This window comes from Pan troglodytes, chromosome 10 (assembly GCF_028858775.2).
Source record: "Pan troglodytes isolate AG18354 chromosome 10, NHGRI_mPanTro3-v2.0_pri, whole genome shotgun sequence".
Taxonomy (NCBI): domain Eukaryota; kingdom Metazoa; phylum Chordata; class Mammalia; order Primates; family Hominidae; genus Pan; species Pan troglodytes.
In genome coordinates, this window is record NC_072408.2 from 98,990,026 (window position 1) to 99,008,518 (window position 18,493).

An 18,493-nucleotide genomic window follows, 5' to 3' on the forward strand; every position below is an offset into this window, starting at 1 on the left:
AACATGATTGTGGAAAAGATGTGGACTCTCATGCATCTGAATATACGTCAGTGGGAATTCAAGGATTGAAATCCTACTAGCAAATACAATTTAGGATATATTCACTTAATGGGGCATAGCAAGTTAGACACTTAAATTCCTGAAAAGACTATGTTCTAGCCATGGAAGAAAAGTTTTCTAAAGAAAAAAAATAGTTATGACTGGCATATCAAAGAGCATGTATTTTTCTTTTGAGACCAAGTCTTACCCTGTTGCCCACACTGGAGTGCAGTGGCATGATCTCAGCTCACTGCAACCTCCACCTCCCAATTTCAAGTGATTCTCGTGCCTCAGTCTCCTGAGTAGCTGGGACTACAGGCGTGAGCTACCATGTCCAGCTAATTTTTGTATTCTTAGTAGAGATGGAGTTTCACCCTGTTGGCCAGGCTGGTCTCTAACTCCTGACCTCAAGTGATCCACCTGCCTCAGCCTCCCAAAGTGCTGGGATTACAGGCATGAGCCACCGCACCGGCCAAATTACATGTATTTTCTGATGAGGATGAGGATGAGGATAAAGTGATAGCCTCCCCACTATTTTGTGTTCTCTCATCCATTTACTTAATAAATACTTATTTTCCCTAAGTGAAGCAGAAGCAGTCTTCAGCTAGATAATATAGTGGGCCTTCTGAATCCTCAAGTTCTGCACTCATGAATTCAACCAACCATAGATTGAAAATATTTGGAAAAATCTCTGGCACAGTGGCTCACAGCTGTAATTCCCGCACTTTGGGAGGCTGAGGTGGGAGGATCACTTGAGCTCAGGAGTTCAAGACCACCCTGGGCAACATGGCGATACCCCATCTCTACAAAAAATACAAACATTAGGCATGGTAGTTTCAGATACTTGGGAGGCTGAGGTAGGAGGATGGCTTGAGACTGGGAAGCAAAGGTTACAGTGAACAAAGATCACGCCACTGCACTCCAGCCTGGGCAACAGAGGGAGACCCTGTCTCAAAAACAAAGAAAAGAAAAGGAAAATATTCTGAAAAAACAAAACAATAAAAAATAATACAACAATAAAAATAATACAAAATTTTAAAATACAGTATAAAAACTCTTTACATAGCATTTACATTTTATTAAGTATTGTAAGCAATCTAGAGATGATTTAAATTAGTCATGAGCTGCATAATGACATTTCAGTTAATTAGAGGCCACTTGTAAGAAGATTCTTCCCCTAAAATTATAATACCATAATTTTACAGTTCATCTTATAAATATCATTATGTTTAGATACACAAATACCATTGTGTTACAATTGTCTGCAATATTCAGTACCTTAACATGATGTATAGGTTTGTAGCCTAGGAGCAATAGGCCATATACCATATGCCTTAGGTGTGTAGCAGACTCTACCATCTAACTTTGTGTAAACACACTCTATGATGTCTGCACATGATGAAATCGCCTACTGACGCATTTCTTAGAACTTTAAGCAATGCATGACTGTATACAAGAGGATGTGCATAGGTTGTATGCACATACTATGCCGTTTTATATTAAGGACTGGGGCATCTTTGAATTTTGGTATCCTTGGAGGTCAGGGACCCAATTCTCTGAGGATACCCAGGGAGAGCTGTATTCACAATCTGATGTGGTTGAATGTTGTTGGGTCGAAGAAAACAATTCCCCAAAATATGACACTTTGCCATACTGACTGCTTTGGAAATTGAAAGTCCTGAAAAATTAGCCTCAGAACCACGGTCTCTCTGTGACCTTTCTCCTTTCTCCCTGCCTCTCATATCCTCTTTCCCAAAGCACCAGGAGAGACTCTGGAATGTCCTTATCTGACTAAGAGAGCTTAAGTGCAGTTGTCTTAATACTCCCTTCCAAGAAATCTGGTCAAATAACCAGGAAAGATCAACCACCAGAGAAGAGCAGAGACTGGAGTTACTATGCTAAGACAGATTTTTCATCTATCCTTCTGAGTGCAGCTCCAAGAAATTACCTGGGGGACTCTATCTGTGAAATATGACAATGGTTGTTCTTGCCCAGCTCCACTCCTCACCTTCCCATAATGTCTGCCTTCAGCCTCCCTGATCTATCCATTCTCCCTAATGACTTAATACCTATCACAACAATTATATACATTCCCCATCTCCCCTTGAAAAAGGGTATATAAGTGTCTGAATCTGTGATATTCTGAAATATACATTTGGTTTCCCTCCTGCTTCCTGGCATACAACCCCTAAAATCCTTGGAATCTCCAAAGTTCTTTCTTTTTGTATGCTCAAGTAGACTGATAGCTTCAGGGTAAGACTGGTCACCTGAAAGCCAAAAGCATGATTAGAGGGTTGGGACTTTCAGCCCTACCTTCCAACTTCCACCAAGAGGAAAGGGGCTGAAGGTCCACTTGCTCACCAGTGGCCAATGGGTTAATCAATCATGCTTATGTAATGAGGCCGCCATAGAAACCCAAAAGGACAGGGTTCAAAGAGCTTCCAGATTGCTGAACATATGGAGTTTCCTGGAGGGTGGTGGGCCCAACGAGGGAATGGAAATTCCATGCGGGTATACCTCACCCGCCCAGAGAGGAGGTCTTCGGAATCCCAACTTGAAGCCAGTAGACCAGAAGTTCCAGAGGCCTGCTTCTTGATGAATAGATAATGAAGAGAAAAAAAAAAAGGAAGAAAGAAAAAGAAGTTCCAGAGGCCTGCTTCTTGATGCATAGATAATGAAGAGAAAAAAAAAAAAAAAAGGAAGAAAGAAAAAGAAGTTCCAGAGGCCTGAGCTTGCTACTGGTGTTTGGGGTGGTGGGCAGTTTTGGGGTCTGAGCCCTCAACATGTGGGATCTGACATGATCTCCAGGTAGATAGTACTGGAATTGAATTGGAGGACACCCTTTTGTGTTCACTGCAGAAGTGATTGGTTGGTTGGTGGTGGAGAGAAATTCCCACATATTTTGGGGTCACAGAAGTCCTCTGTGTTGATTGTTATTGTGTTGGCTTAAGAGCAGAGAAAAAACATGGTTTCAGAATTTTTTCTGAAACGGTACCACACTGGGTATTAGGGCAATTACTCTGTGATTTCCTCCCCATGCATATTAATAAGTTTGCATACCTAGTCTCCTGTTCTACCTGTTGCCAAATTTTCAGTGAACCTTCAGAGGGCAAAGTGAAAGTTTTCCCTTTGGCCCTAAAATATGAAAGCAAAGCATCCCTTTATTAGCATTAAAGCATGCGTTAAAAACATTCCATATTTGCATGGTTTTTATTTAAACCTTTCATCAAGCAAAATGTAGAAAATATTATCTTCTGAAAGCCAATTTGAATTTTAACTAATGCTGATCATCAAACTCAAAGAATGGTTGCCATGTGTTTTTTTGTTGTTGTTTGTTTTTAATGTCTGACCCTACTGCTTATTTCACAAGTAGATTTAAAAAATGAAACAGTAGTAAAAGATAAACCATTAGAGTACTCAAGGAATGGTTCTTTTCTTGGTTTTCTCCCTTGTAGAAACAAAGCTGTCTGTACACTATTTAGATGATGGGAGATTGTAATAGTTAAGAGAACTTCTATCTTTATACTCAAAAAGTTCTATCCTTAGTCCCTTTGAACAGATGATGTTCTTGCCTTTTTTTAAGGAGCTTTATTGAGATATATTTTACATATTATAAAATCCTCCCATTTCAAGTGTGCAATTCAAGGATTTTTAGTTAATTTACTGAGTTATGCACCATTACTATAATCAGTTTCAGAACATTTTCATAACCTCTGATACAATTTCACCTTGCCCCCTGCCCCCACCGCCGCCCACCTCCACCCCCACCCCGCCCCCAGGAAACTGCTAGTCTATTTTCTGTCTCTATAGGTTTGCTTTTTCTGGTAATTTCATATAAATAAAGTCATATAATAAGTGGTCTCTTGTGTCTGACTTATTTTGCTTAGCACAATGTTTTTGAGATTCATCCATGTTTATCATGTATCAATAATTCACTATTTATTTACTTATCTATTTTGCAGTTGTATCTTCCCAGAATTTTCTCCTGAGAAAAATTATCTATCAGGAAAGCTTAATTTTATAGTTGCATGGCAGGCTGACCTCGACAGACTTTTGAAGAGTATTTCCACTTCTTTCCATGGCCTTTCCCTTTCAAACATTCTTCTCTCTTATCTAATGCCTTCAAGATGTCATTTCTTTATGGCTTAACCTAGGCAGTCCCCTCCTAGCCCCTTACCTGATGCAGAATTAATCGTGCTCACTTGTGGTGCCTAGCATATTTCAAACACCCACACCCCAACATCCAACTGCACAAGGAATAAGTTAACTGAATGAGAGGGAAAGCTTCTTCCTCAAGACACTCACTTCCTAGTGTCCTCAGGAGAGGGAGAGACACACATTTCAGGTTGGAAAGAGAGTAATGAGCGGACTGTGGTTACATCGTCCAAGGACAAATATTCGCCAGATAATTTAGCCAAGAGGATTTAACTAAACAGTTAAGCTCTTAACGGAAGCTTTATTTAGGCTAATTCTAACAAACATGATCAGCAGACAAGTTCTTTTTAAAGAAAGTTCTCTTTCATCTGACTAAAAAGAAGGAACACATTTAAACCAAAACAGGAACTACTCTGGCAATATATGTGTGCAAAAATAAGCACCCTATGGGGCTCTTTTTAAATTAGCCAGAGTGCGCAGAGAAGTCTTTGAAAAGAAAACTCTGGGGGGAAAAACATTTTTCCTGATTTCATAAACACTCATTGTTTAATCATCTGAAGAAAAGGCAAACTTATGATTAAGTTCCCCCTCCTCCTAAACTGATGAACTCTTAGTTCACCTCCTCTCCCCAGCCTGATGTACTTAAGGAGGCAGGAGAAGTAACTTGAAAACCAGCCTACCAGAGAAGCAAGAAGTGGCCTAGGAGGTCCTAGCCTCAAACTGGATGCACACACATAAGGCTGCGCCTTGCAGGTCTGGCACAGAAAATAGTGTTGTCAAGTTGCAGCCATAGTATATTAATATGCTATTTACATTTCATAAGCAGTGGATAACTGGCTTCAGTTTATTTTGCTAACTTAAAAAAAACCATTAACTTCTAGGACATCACACCTAACCCTTTCCTCTCCCCCATGAGCAAGACAGTCATAGAATTTCAGTCAGGACCCTTAGAACCTCTGAGACCAGCTGTAGCTTCCATCCTTACCAATTGTTCAGATATGGCCAAAGAAGTGCTATTTATATGCTTTTCTGGACTTAATCTGATGAGAAGAATGAGTCTTAAACAGAATCAAGATACAATTATGTGGCTTATGTGGCTGGGTGCAGTGGCTCACCCCTGTAATCCCAGCACTTTGGGAGGCTGAGGCAGGAGGATTGCTTGAGCCCAGGAATTTGAGACCAGCCTGGACAACATAGTGAGATCTTATCTCTAAAAACAAAAACAAAAAACTTGAGGTGACTTAATATGAAGCAAATACTTTTTTGATCCTCCTACCTCAGCCCCCCCAAGTAGCTGGGACTACAGGCATATGCCATCATGCCCAGCTAATTTTTGTATTTTTAGTAGAAATGGGGTTTCACCATGTTACCCAGGCTATGAAGCAAATACTTTACAGATTTAAAAATAAACAAAAAGGCTAATAAGCTGTGTAAATAAGATAGGAAGAAATTTTACAAGAAATGTGGGTTTGGAGAGCATTGCTATAAATAAACAATAAATTTATTTTTGAGCTTCCTGGTATCAATTAAGAAAAAAGAAATGCAATAAAGCATATGGATTTCTCTTAAAAAAAAAAAAAGAAAAAAGAAACTATCAAAAGAAAAACACATATTAGCATTACACTCGAGTTAGTGGATCACTTCATAATTAGATCTTGATAGAAGGAACAACTTCACATAATTTTGTAAGACATTCATGCTTCAGGTTGCTCAGTTTTTTGTTGTTGTTGTTGTTGTTTTTGAGATGGAGTCTCGCTCTGTCACCCAGGCTGGAGTGCAGTGGTGCAATCTCGGCTTACTGCAACCTCTGCCTCCCAGGTTCAATTCTCCTCTCTCAGCCTCCCAAGTAGCTGGGAGTACAGGCGCACGCTACCATGCCCGGCTAATTTTTGTATTTTTAGTAGAGACAGGGTTTCACTATGTTGGTCAGGCTGGTCTCAAACTCCTGACCATAGGTGATCTACCCGCCTTGGCCTCCCAAAGTGCTGGGATTACAGGCGTGAGCCACCGTGCCGGCCCAGGTCACTCACTCTTAATTTGACTCTCCCAATAACTACTGAGTACAAGTTTACTGCAAAATGTCTGATGTGTAAGTGTTCTAGTTGTTAATAAATACATTCCATGAATTTGACTGTCTGCTACGTATCAGGTACTGGCTAAGCACTGGAGCTACATCCGCTTACAGAAAAAATCTGTCCTACACTTTATGGAATCTAGTAGAAAGACAAAACTAAGCAAATAGCATAAACAAGTACATATTTGCTATTCTGAAAACTGCTATGGAAGAAAAATAGAGCAGCTATGAAAGTGTAACCTAGATAGGGACAGGGCAGAGGGACCTCACAGAAGTCTTTCCTAAAACAGTGATTTTTACTGAAGGATGAGTTGGAATTAACCTGGATGGAGGGTGGCAGAATAAGAGCTGCTGTTGAGACTAAGAAAACAAGTGTTCAAAGGGGACAGAGGTATGTTCAGAGCAGAAGTTTTTGATCTCTTAGTGAAGAGAATAAAACGAGAGACACCAAAGATAAGGCTGGAAAACTATGTGAGATCAGAATCTGAGGCACCTTGTGATTGTATTTAAGATATTCATCATATCTAAAGAATGAGGAAGAAGTTATCCAAGAGTTCTAAACCAAGGAATGACATGATCAAATTTGCCTGTTAAAAGTTACACTCACTCGGCAGGGCGTGGTGGCTCACGCCTGTAATCCCAGCACTTTGGGAGGCTGAGGCAGACTGATCACTTGAGGTCAGGAGTTTAAGACCAGCCTGACCAACATGGTGAAACCCTGTCTCTAGTAAAAATAAAAAATTAGTGCATGCCTGTAATCCCGGCTACTCAGGAGGCTGAGGCAGGAGAATCGCTTCAACCCGGGAGGCAGAGGTTGCAGTGAGCCGAGATTGTGCCACTGCCCTCCATCCTGGGTGACAGTGCAAGACTCTGTCTCAAAAACAAACAAACAAAAACACTCATTAAGCACCAGGGGCAATGGGGACAAAGCATTCTAATGTTATGAAAATTTGAAGGTGAAGATCTGTCCCTTATTTGCTTTTCAGGAGAGATATGAGAAGATCTGTAAGTAAGACTGGATCCCTTACGAATGCAAGGCTGCATCCCTTTAGATCTGCTCAAATATTCAATAACACTGTACTTGAAGCCCCAGAAATCTAGATCAGTAACGGTCAAAACTTGTTCTATAAAGGGCCAGGCAGTACATACTTTTTGACTTTGTGGACCAGAGGAGCTTTGTCACAACTATTCAATTCTGCAAATTTTTTTACATTTAAATTTTGTCAATGTTTATATATCTAGAGGGTACAAATACAGATTTCTTACATACAGATATTGCGTAATGGTGAAGTCTAGGCTTCTAGTGTGCCCATCACCTGAGTAGTGAACATTGTACCCAATAGGTAATTTTTCAGCCTTCCTACCTTTTGGAGTCTCCGATGTCTATTATTCCACTCTCTATGTCCATGTGTACCCATTGTTCAGCTCCTACTGATAAATGAGAACATGTGGTATTTAACTTCCTATTTCTGAGCAATTTCACTGAGGATAATGACCTCCAATTTCACCCACATTGCTGCAAAAGACATGATTTCATTCTTTTTATTGGTTAGTCATATTCCATAGTGTATATATGCCACATTTTCTTTATTCGTTCACTGATGGACATGTAGGTTGATTCTATATCTTTGCTGTTGTGAATAGTGCTACAATAAACATATGAGTGAAGGTATCTTTTTGATGTAATACTTTCTTTCCTTTTGGCTGCATATTTAGCAGTAGGATTACCAAACCAAATGTTTTACTTTTAGTTATTTGAGAAATCTCCATGCTGTTTTCCATAAAGGTTACACAAATGTACATTCCCACTAACAGTGTATAAGCATTCCCTTTCCGCCATGTCCTTGCCAACATCTGTTGTTTTTTGACTTTTCAATAATAGCCATTCTGACTGGTGAAAGATGATAGCTCATTGAGGTTTTAATTTGCATTTCTCTGATTAGTGATATTGAGCTTTTTTAAAATATGTTTGTTGGCCACTTGTTTGTCTTCTTTTGCAAACTGTCTGTTCATGTCTTTTTATTTTTATTTTATTTTATTTTAAGTTCCAGGATACATGTGCAGGATATGCAGGTTTGTTACATAGGTAAACGTGTGCTATGGTGGTTTCCTGCACAGATCATCCTATCACCTAGGTGTTAAGCCCAGCATGCATTAGCTATTTATCCTGATGTTCCCTGCTCATGTGTTTTTCTTTTGCCCACTTTTGTTTTTTTGAGATGGAGTCTCGCTCTGTTGCCCAGGCTGGAATGCAGTGGCGCAATCTCAGCTCATTGCAACCTCCGCCTCCCAGGTTCAAGCAATTCTCCTGCCTCTCAGCCTCCTGAATAGCTGGGACTACAAGTGCCCACCACCATGCCTGGCTAATTTTTGTATTTTTAGTAGAGATGGGATTTTGCCATGTTGGCCAGGCTGGTCTTGAACTCCTGACCTAAGATGATCCACTTGCCTCAGCCTCCCAAAATGCTGGGATTACAGGTGTGAGCTACTGTGCCTGGCACTATTTTTTTTTCTTTTTTTTTGAGACGGGTCTTGCTTTGTCACCCAGTGCAGTGGCAAGATCTCGGCTCACTGCAGCCTCAACCTCCTAGGCTCAAGTGATCCTCCTTCCTCAGCCTCTCAAGTAGCTGGGACTACAGGTCCACGCCACCACACCTGGCTAATTCTTTGTATTTTTATTTTGTAGAGATGGGGTCTTCCTATGTTGCCCAGGCTGGTCTCAAACTCCTGGGCTCCAGGGATCCTCCCACCTAGGCTTCCCAAAGTGCTGTGACTACAGGCATGAGCCGCTGCACCCAACCTTTGCCGAGTTTTTAATGGAATTATTTGGTTTTTCCTTGTTGAGCTGTTTGAATGCCTTGTAGATTCTGGATATTAGCTTTTTGTCAGATCCGTAGTTTGCAAATAATTTTTCCCATTCCAAAGATTGTCTCTTTACTCTGTTGATTATTTCTTTTAAGCTTTTTAGTTTAATTGAATCCCATTTGTCTTATTTTTGTTTGTTGTATTTGCTTTCAAGGAGTTGGTCATAAATTCTTTGCCTAGGCTAATGTCCAAAAGAGTTTTTCCTATATTTTCTTCTAGGATTTTTATAGTTTCAGGTATTATGTTTATGTCTTTAGTCCATCTTAAGTTAATTTTTGTATTTAGTGAGAGGTATGAATCTAGTTTCATTCTGAATATGGCTATCCAATTTTCTCAGCACTATGGGGGTCCTTTCTCTGGTGTATATTGTTGCTGACTTTGTTGAAAATCAGTTGTTTGTAGGTATGTGGCCTTATTTCTGGGTTCTCTATTCTGTTCCATTGATCTATGTGTCTATTTTTATACAAATACCATGCTGTTTTAGTTACTATATAGTCCTTTGGTATAATTTAAAGTCAGGTAATGTGATGCCTCCAGCTTCATTCTTTTTTCTTAGGACTGCTTTGGCTATTCAGGCTCTTTTTTGGTTCCATATGAATTTTAGAAGTTTTTTTTCTAATTCTCTGAAAAACAATGTTGGTAATTTGATGGGGATTGAATTGAATCTGTAGATTGCCTTGGGCAGTATGGTCACTATAACAATGTTGATTGTTCCAATCCATGAGTGTGGGATGTTTTTCCATTTGTTTGTGTCATCTATGATTTCTTTTATCAGTGTTTTATAGTTCCTTTTATAGAGTTTTTCACCTCTTTAGTTAAATATATTCCTAGGTGTTTTATTTGTTTTTTATTTTTGTAGCTATTGTAAATAGGATTGCCTTCTTGATTTGGTCCTTGGCTAGATCGTTATTGGTGTACAGAAACACTACTGATTTCTGTAGGTTAATTTTGTATCCTGAAACTTTACTCAATTCATTTATCAAATCTAATAGTTTTTTGGTGTGATCTTTAGGATTTTCTAGATAAAAGATCATATCTTCAGCAAACAGGGGTAATTTGACTTCTTCTTTTCCAATATGGATGCCTTTTGTATTTTTCTCTTGTCTGATTACTCTGATAAGGACTTCCAGTACTATATTTAATAAGAATGGTGAAAGTGGTCATCCTGGTTCTGTGCATTTGCATTTGTATTTCTGTGGTATCAACAACTCTGCTATTATAGTGTGGAAGCAGCTATAGACAATACAAATTTGGCTGTGTTCCAATAAAGGTTTATTTACAAAAACAGAAGAAAGCAGATTTAGTTCTTGGGCAATACTTTGTCTATCCCTCATCTAGATCAACAAGCATCAAAGAGATGATCACTATTGTCCTCTAGGTATGGGGATTTAAAAGGGGGGGGCAAAAAAACAGATGATCATGATAGAAGATTTTGGAGGCCAGACTAACCATCTAAGCAAAAACACTTTTAACAGGATAGCTTTACTCCCTTAGGGCTTTAGTTTTGAGCAGTACTGCATTGTGATGGGATTGCCAACATTAATTAAGTACAAAATGCACCTTCTGTGAGCTGAACAAATTGACCCCATGAACAGAATTATCATCCATGTAGATTCTGAAGTGTATAAGCTCCTTAGAACTTATAAGACACATGGATTTGTGTCTGTTTTGTTCAATGTTTTTTGTTGTTGTTGTTGTTGTTGTTGTTGTTGTTAGTTTCTCTTTTTGCTTTTTTTGTTTTGTTTTGTTTTTACCCCAGCTGGATGCAAGGATACCCAAGTTTTGTGAATAGAGTAAGATGTTAATGAGGTGTACCTCACAAGATGAATGTTTAATTAATGACCTTTCAGCAATACAGCTCTTGAAAAGTCATATCACTATTGGTAAAACTCCTTTTTATTCCCAGCGTAAAGACTTTTTTACCCAAACACATTAAATATACATACTAAGAGAAATTGTCTCAACATTATGATTCCAGGCATGAACACACTCACCAATTCACTCAACAGAGTTTCTAGTCAAAATATCACAGGAAAAAAAATTAAACGGAATCCGCTATTTGGATAATCCCAAACATGTTTGTTTTGCTTGTGAACACCAAGCAAGAAGTGAAGATATAGCATCGTCATCTCTTATAACCCTTTGGTCTGTGTGTGCATGTACTATTTCCATGCGGTGTATGTACATTGTTTGTGCTTTGCATTTTTGTGCCTGAAAAATGATGTTTAAAGCTTATTTTAAGCAAAACTGACCTCAGTAATAATAAGATTCTTCAAAAGATTAAAAAATACATAAGAAAAATAGTGCAAAAAGAAGGAGGTTTCTAAATCGAGATTCTCTCACTTCTTCCCTGCACATCCATCACCCACTATCAAGTCATCTCTTTCTCCTTTGCTGAGTACAAAAATTATTCATTGGATTACTATGCTTGATTACTTTCAAATTCTTTATTATTACTTACACAGATGTGCTTTTATTATATACATATGTGTATGGAGACATACTAAATATGTATATAATTTTTGAAAATTGTTTGGATGTCTTAGGTTAAGATGTACTACATAAAAACTTTCTCATTAAAATGAATGAAGTTTGTTTTGTTTAAAGAGGTCACTTAAAAGCAGGGCTTTAAGAAATTAACCTTATTCATCAAGGTATAGGTCAATCAGTTTCCGTCGCAATCCAATGTATTTTAATTAGTACAACATAAAAATATTGTTCAGAGAAAAAGTTTATACTCTTCACACTGCTAAAAAGCTCTGTGGCACACACACACACACACACAGCCCCTAGGCCTGGATCCTAGAACAGTATCTAACATGCAATAGGGACTCAATAAATATTTCTTGAATACCAAATGACTTTTAACCCATAGAAACAATATTGGTTTTGTTAAAAAGATGCTAAACTATTTAGACAAAAATTGCTTAAAAAGTGTCATGATGATGTCTACAGCAGAAAAATCTTCTCTTTTAGATAAGGAACAGCATTGAACTTGTTGTTTTTTATGGCAGAAAAGCATAAGAAACACTAAAATCTGCATCATGTTAGTGTAAATGCTTCAAAGGAGAATTAAAGACAAAGAATGATTTCAATCACATTTAAGATTATAATTTGCTCAAAGAAGTACATAACTACCCAGCACTGTGACTATTTTGTTCACCAGTACATTCACAGCACTTAATATAGTGCTTGGTAAATAGTGGCATCAATAAATATTTGAGGAATGAATGAACTCAGAAATTCTGTGGCAGTAAAAGCTCTGATGGAAGATTAAAAATCTTGAATCAATATCAAAATCATATGGCCTGGCTAAGTGGTACCTGTCTATGGAATCAAAGATTGATGAGAGATCCATAAATATTGCAGAAGGAGTCTTGGGTTATTTTTAGCTGCATTTCCCCCTCATCCCCTATAGATTTAAAAGTACCAAAAAGGTCAGTAGTAGAATAGTGCTGTTCCAAATGTTCCTTCTTTTACAGGCAGAATATTAAATGGAGAAGCCAGACTTGCAACACATAGAAAAGAAAGCTAGTTCAGAATGTTGAGAGACTTGGGAGCTGATTGATTGAAGGTGGCACTTAGAAGGTTGCCCTTTTTAAAGATAAAGGCTGATACTGTGACTCTGTCCCAGGGGACCTGAGTAAAGAACTCCTCAGAGATGTGGGACCACTATTCAGAACAAGATTTGGAGAGCTGGGGCAGAGAAGATTTTACCTTGGGGATTTCTTCAGCTGCGAGTAGTAAATTGGTTATGGCTTAATGAGTGAAGTTTGTCAAATTTTAAGATAGGATGTTATTACGCCTTTTAAAAGAATGAGGTAGAGTATAACATCTGATTTGGAGTTCTTTCCAGCATTTTAAGGTCTTTAAAGAAAACAAATTGGAGAAAAATAAATATAGATCATGCTGTACATATAGTATTTATTTGTGTATGTGTATATATATACAAACACACACACAAGTATCAAAGGATTATATATGCATAGAAAAAAGTTTAAGGCAACACATCAAGGGGGTACTCCTCTGAGGGGTATGTTTAGAGAGGTAGTTATTTACTTTTTATAATCCTTGGTATTGGCTTTCTAGATGAAAGAAAGTTAGATTGCTACATTGTATATAAAACAAATTCTATTTGAATTACATTACTAGAATAAAAACCAATAAAAGAAAAATCAGGAAATGTGTAGATTTACAAGTGTGACTTTCTCGGTCTGTTTGTGATGCTGTAACAGATACCATAAACTGGGTAGCCCATAAACAACAAACACTTATTTCTCACAGTTCTGGAGACTGGGAAGTCCAAGATCAAAGCACCAGCAGATCTGGTGTCTGTGAAAGCCTGATTTCTGATTCACAGAGGGCCGTCTTCTTGCTATAGCCTCACATAATGGAAGGGGCAAGGAAGCTCTCTGGGATCTCTTTTACAAGGGCATTAATTCTATTCATGAAGTCTTCACTCTCATGACTTAATCACCTCCCAAAGGCCCCACCTAAAAATAGCAACACATTGGGGATTAGAGTTTCAAGATGTGAATTTGAATTTGGTGGGGAATACAAACATTCAGTCTATAGCAGTGAGGATGGGTGGAAAAACTTTCTAAGTAATTCAGGAAGACAAGAATTCATAAAGGAAAAGATTAAAACATCTGTGAAAAACAAAGCAAAACTAGATGTTTGTGTATGATAAAAAGCATCATTAAAAAAACAAGATAGAAATGCTAGGGCAGGAACCACCATCGTCTGGTAATTTGCCAAAATGATGAACACAACGGGAAAGATGAGAGGCACCCCATATGTGATTTTTAGGCCTTTTAGAAAACATGAAGTTGTTCCTTTGGCCATGTACATGCAAATCTGTAAGAAAGGTGATATTGTAGACATCAAAGGAGTGGGTACTGTTCAAAAAGGAATGCCCCACAAGTGTTACCATGGGAAAGCTGAAAGAGTCTACCTTGTTCCCCAGCATGCTGCTGGCATTGTTGTAAACAAACAAGTTAAGGGCAAGATTCCTGCCAAGAGAATTAAGGTGGGTATTGAGCACATTTAGCATTCTAAGAGCTGAGATTGTTTCCTAATGCTTGAAGGAAAATGATCAGAAAAAGAAAGAAGCCAAAGAGAATGGTACCTGGGTTCAACTGAAGCGCCAGCCTCCTCCACCCAGAAAAGCAGACTTTGTGAGAACCAATGGGAAAAAGCCTGAGCTGCTAGACCCTCTTCCTTATGAATTCATGGCATAGTAGGTGTTTAAAAAAAAAAAATCCAAGACCTCTGGACTGTAAAAAAAAAAAAAAAAAAAAAAAAAAAAAGAGCTAGGCTAGGCAGAAAAAGGAACATTGGTGACACATGTGAGAAACAAGGAATTAATAGTAATATTAAATATATAGTAAATAGAAATTAAGGTATAATAATATCTTCACATAAAGAACTACAAATTGAAAATGATAATTAAACAAAAGAAAAATAGGCAAAATATAAGAATAGGCAACTTATTAGAGAAAAAAGTGGACAATAAATATAGTAAACAGGCAATCTTAGTAGTAGTCAGGAAAATGCAAAACAATACAATATGCCAGTTATTATCAGATTGACGGATAGTAAAAGATTAATGTCTGGTGCTAATATAGTTATAGGGAAATGGAAACATCATACTTTGTTTATGAAATTATAATTAGCTATAATCTTCTTGGAAAGTATTTGGTAGAATTTATCAATTAAAAATATGCTATGCTTTGACATCCCACTTTTGATAATTTCTTTAATATAAATTTTATAGAAAAAGTCAGTTTTTATAGAAAAACTCAATATATAAAAACATATAGAGAAACACATACGTTCCCATACACATGTGTTAAGGGTATATGTTTATTGCAGCATTTAAAAATAATGGCCCCAAACTGGAAATAACCGAATGTCTATCAATAAGAGAATGATTTTGTGAATGATGAATCATTCATACTATAGTAATTTCATATAGCTAATAAAAATTATTATATCTGTGTACATTGACCAAGTCTTAGAAGAATAAATATGATACATTTAAGTTAAAAAAGCAAGTTGCAGAGATATGAATATGATTTCTAAAATACTGTAATAAAAAGAAAAACCCTAGTGAGAACAGAGAGATATTAAAGGGCACATATTAAAGTATGAACATACTCTATGACAATTTATTGGTAAACCTCAGTGTAATTTTTTTTACTGCAAAGAACAGTGATTTGAAGGGAAAATTAGATCAAGAGGAATTTATGCCTCTATACCATTAGTAATGGGCCCCCAAACATGAATTATTGACCATAATTGCTAGTCTTAGGGCCTCTTGTAGTCATCTTGGTTTTGTTTTTTTTTCCCCTCAAATATTCTTTATAAAAGTACTTATTAGTAAATTTCTATGTTGCTTGAAAATAGTGTTAAAAAGTAAGGTTTTGAAGCAAGTAAAACCTTGTAGTAATTGACTGCTAAGCTTTTCATTGTTTTATAGCATTCCTTAGCAAATAAAAAACCAAATCAAAATCCTGTTTCCTGTTGCTCAGATTATGGGTGGGCCTTTTCTAGATGAAGTAAATAGTTACAGACTGCATGGAACACAGAAGACAACATACAAACTGAGGAACTCTTGTCTTGTAAATGTCATCTTTCTGAGCTCATCATCCAAGCTGAGTGTACAGTCATTGCAGAGTAGTGTTAAGTCAGAATAAGGGTTTTATTTTGTTTGTTTGTTTGTTTGTTTGTATTTTAGGCTAGCCAAGTGAAGCAGTGGAAGTGGAGGAGGAACAAAGAAATCTGTAACTAGTTTTGGTCAATTAGTTGTAGACACCATGCACTCAGACCAGCCAAGTCAGAATAAGTTTAAAGCAGGAGTGATCACCTTTATCCCCAAATTACCCATCTCAGAGATGGAGATAAACAGAGAAGGTCTAAGGCCTAAGTAATAGGTAGTTATGACTTATCCACATAGTACCTCCCTTCTTGGAAATCTCTGAAATACTCTCTCATTTTCTTTCCTCCCACTTCCATCCATGGCTACAGGAGTAGTCATGATGGGTACCTAAGCATAGCCAGTGAATTTATTCACTGGGGGTTTTAGATCTGGAAACACTGGAGATTAAGATGGTCTCTGTCCTGTAGTTGTATGCTCTGCAAGTAAAATCTTCATACCGTTGGCAGCCATTTTTTCCTACTATGTAAAGAATACACAGAGAGAGAGAGAACAAAGAGAAAAGGAGATAAAAGGTATAGAGAACACCTTGGGGATATTTAAGCTCCTGGCTCGAGTTGTTCCAGAGCATTATCCTGTCCTGTAGGCTGGCCCTTCTTGTGACTTGGTTATTCACCTTCCCCTTAGATTCTATGAGACCCCAATAATCTGCCAATAAGTTCCTTTTATATTTTTTCTTAAGGTAGTGTTTTATTTATTATCCCTTGTAACCAATACAATCCTAAATAATTAAGGATTCTTATTAAATAATTAACATATTGATAAGAATATTCCAGATTAAGGACCTTGAGTTAACAATTACAAATATTAAGTGAAGGCAGACACATGTCCTTCTCCTTCCACTTGGGCTCTGACATACCCTCTGGAGCACTCCAACTCCCCTGTCACCCACAGCCTTCCCCTGAAGCTCATGCCTACCATGCTTAGTTCTACTTAACTTTTTAGGACTGACTTTTCAGGAAAGGAAAGGGAAGAGGACAGGGAATGTCAGTAGAGCGTTCTACAGAGCATGAGGTCTGCATAGCTGGCATATGGTAGAGATCAGACAGGCATGCTCCTGACTCTGCTACTCTATTATCATACTGCTAAACACCATGAAACACTGTGTAAGTTTGCGCTATTATAATTATTTTAAACTGTTTTTATATTTAGTTGCTTACTTTTAAATTTATATTTACACAGAATTGTTTTTAAAGCAGGAAGTACAAGAAACTGATGTGGAAATACACATTAATAAGGAGCACGGATTTGACTTCATTAAATTTGTAAACTTCTGAGCACTAAAAAATCAGAATAACAAGGAAAACATGAATGACAAACTAGGAAAATATATTTTTAGTAGTTTAAAATAGTTAATACCCTTAATTAGACAGAAGAGCTGGCATCTTTTGAATTTCTCATTCAGCTAAGAGTCAGCGTCCACAGAATAGCTTACAAGTATATAATCACATCTTTTTTTCTTCTTTGAGACAGGGTCTCACTCTGTCACCCAGGCTGGAGTGGCGTGATCTCAATATTGGCTCACAGCAGCCTCGACCTCCCAGGCTCAAGCGATTCTCCTGCCTCAGCCCCCCAAGAAGCTTGGACTACAGGTGCATGCCACCACAACTGGCTAATTTTTGTTTTCGTTTTGTTTTTTTGATAGAGACAGGGTTTCACCGTGTTGCATAGGCTAGTCTAGAACTCCTGTGCTCAAGCAATCTGCCCACCGTGGTCTCCCAAAGTGTTGAGATTACAGGCGTGAGCCACCCCACCTGGCCAGATTATCATATTTTAGAAGACTCTTTTCAGAGTCTGTCCTCTGCCTGAAGAGATCAAATCGGGAGCTAGTGTTATACGCCAAAATGATAAACAACAAAGAAAAACCAATTTTAAACATACGACATGCATTCACATCCATGTACACCCAAGCAGAGAAACAGGCAGTGAATATGAAGAGGTAATTCCCAAATGAAATCCATTGATGAGGGACGGGGGAACAGAAAGAGTATAGCAAGGGTAATAGCAATTGCTGGTCCTGGCCTTTGATAGCTTATGAGCAGCCTCTGGGGTTCTCTTTTCTGGCAATTTGGGAGGCTTTAGGGCTATTTACATTTTTCCTCAGAAGACTAATTTAGCCTGTGGTCTTCCTAAATTCTCTGGATGATTATTTTTAACCTGTGTCTTTAAGGCTGTCTACCAGGCCTGGCAAGAAGATACAATTTGAAGCACAGGAAGGAAGCCTGCAGAGCTACCTCTGGGATGGACACTATTCTCTGAGGTGCTGCTTCCTCTTCCCCGCTGCTAAAAGTGAATTATTAAAGGGAGATTAAAATAAGCTAAAAATTTAATTAACAAAGTAATGAGATCATCAGAACCAGCAGACATAATAAAAACAGGACAGATCCACCCACAGACAGTCCTAAGTCAGAAATAACTGAAGATAATAACTTGTTCTGAGTAGCAGATGTGACTTTGAGGGCAGGGACGTTTCTTAACCAGAGTTACAAAGTCCTTGAGGCCTCAAGCCAAAGACTTGTAAATTCTCCACTGGACTACCCCGGAGGCTTATGTGCCCTGATGTGTCTATGGGCTTTTAGGCTCTCAGCTGTTTGCAAGTTCTCTGCACTCTGCTGACCTCAAAGAAGTCACATGCAAATTTC

The 18,493-nt window shown here is 38.0% G+C and overlaps 1 protein-coding gene and 1 pseudogene across 1 annotated transcript in view; both read left to right on the forward strand.

Annotated features, from left to right (window-relative positions):
- Positions 1 to 18,493, forward strand: part of LOC129136671 (uncharacterized) — a 43,760-nt gene that overhangs the window by 8,557 nt on the left and 16,710 nt on the right. The window lies entirely within an intron of this gene.
- Positions 13,825 to 14,436, forward strand: LOC134807497 (large ribosomal subunit protein eL21-like; annotated as a pseudogene).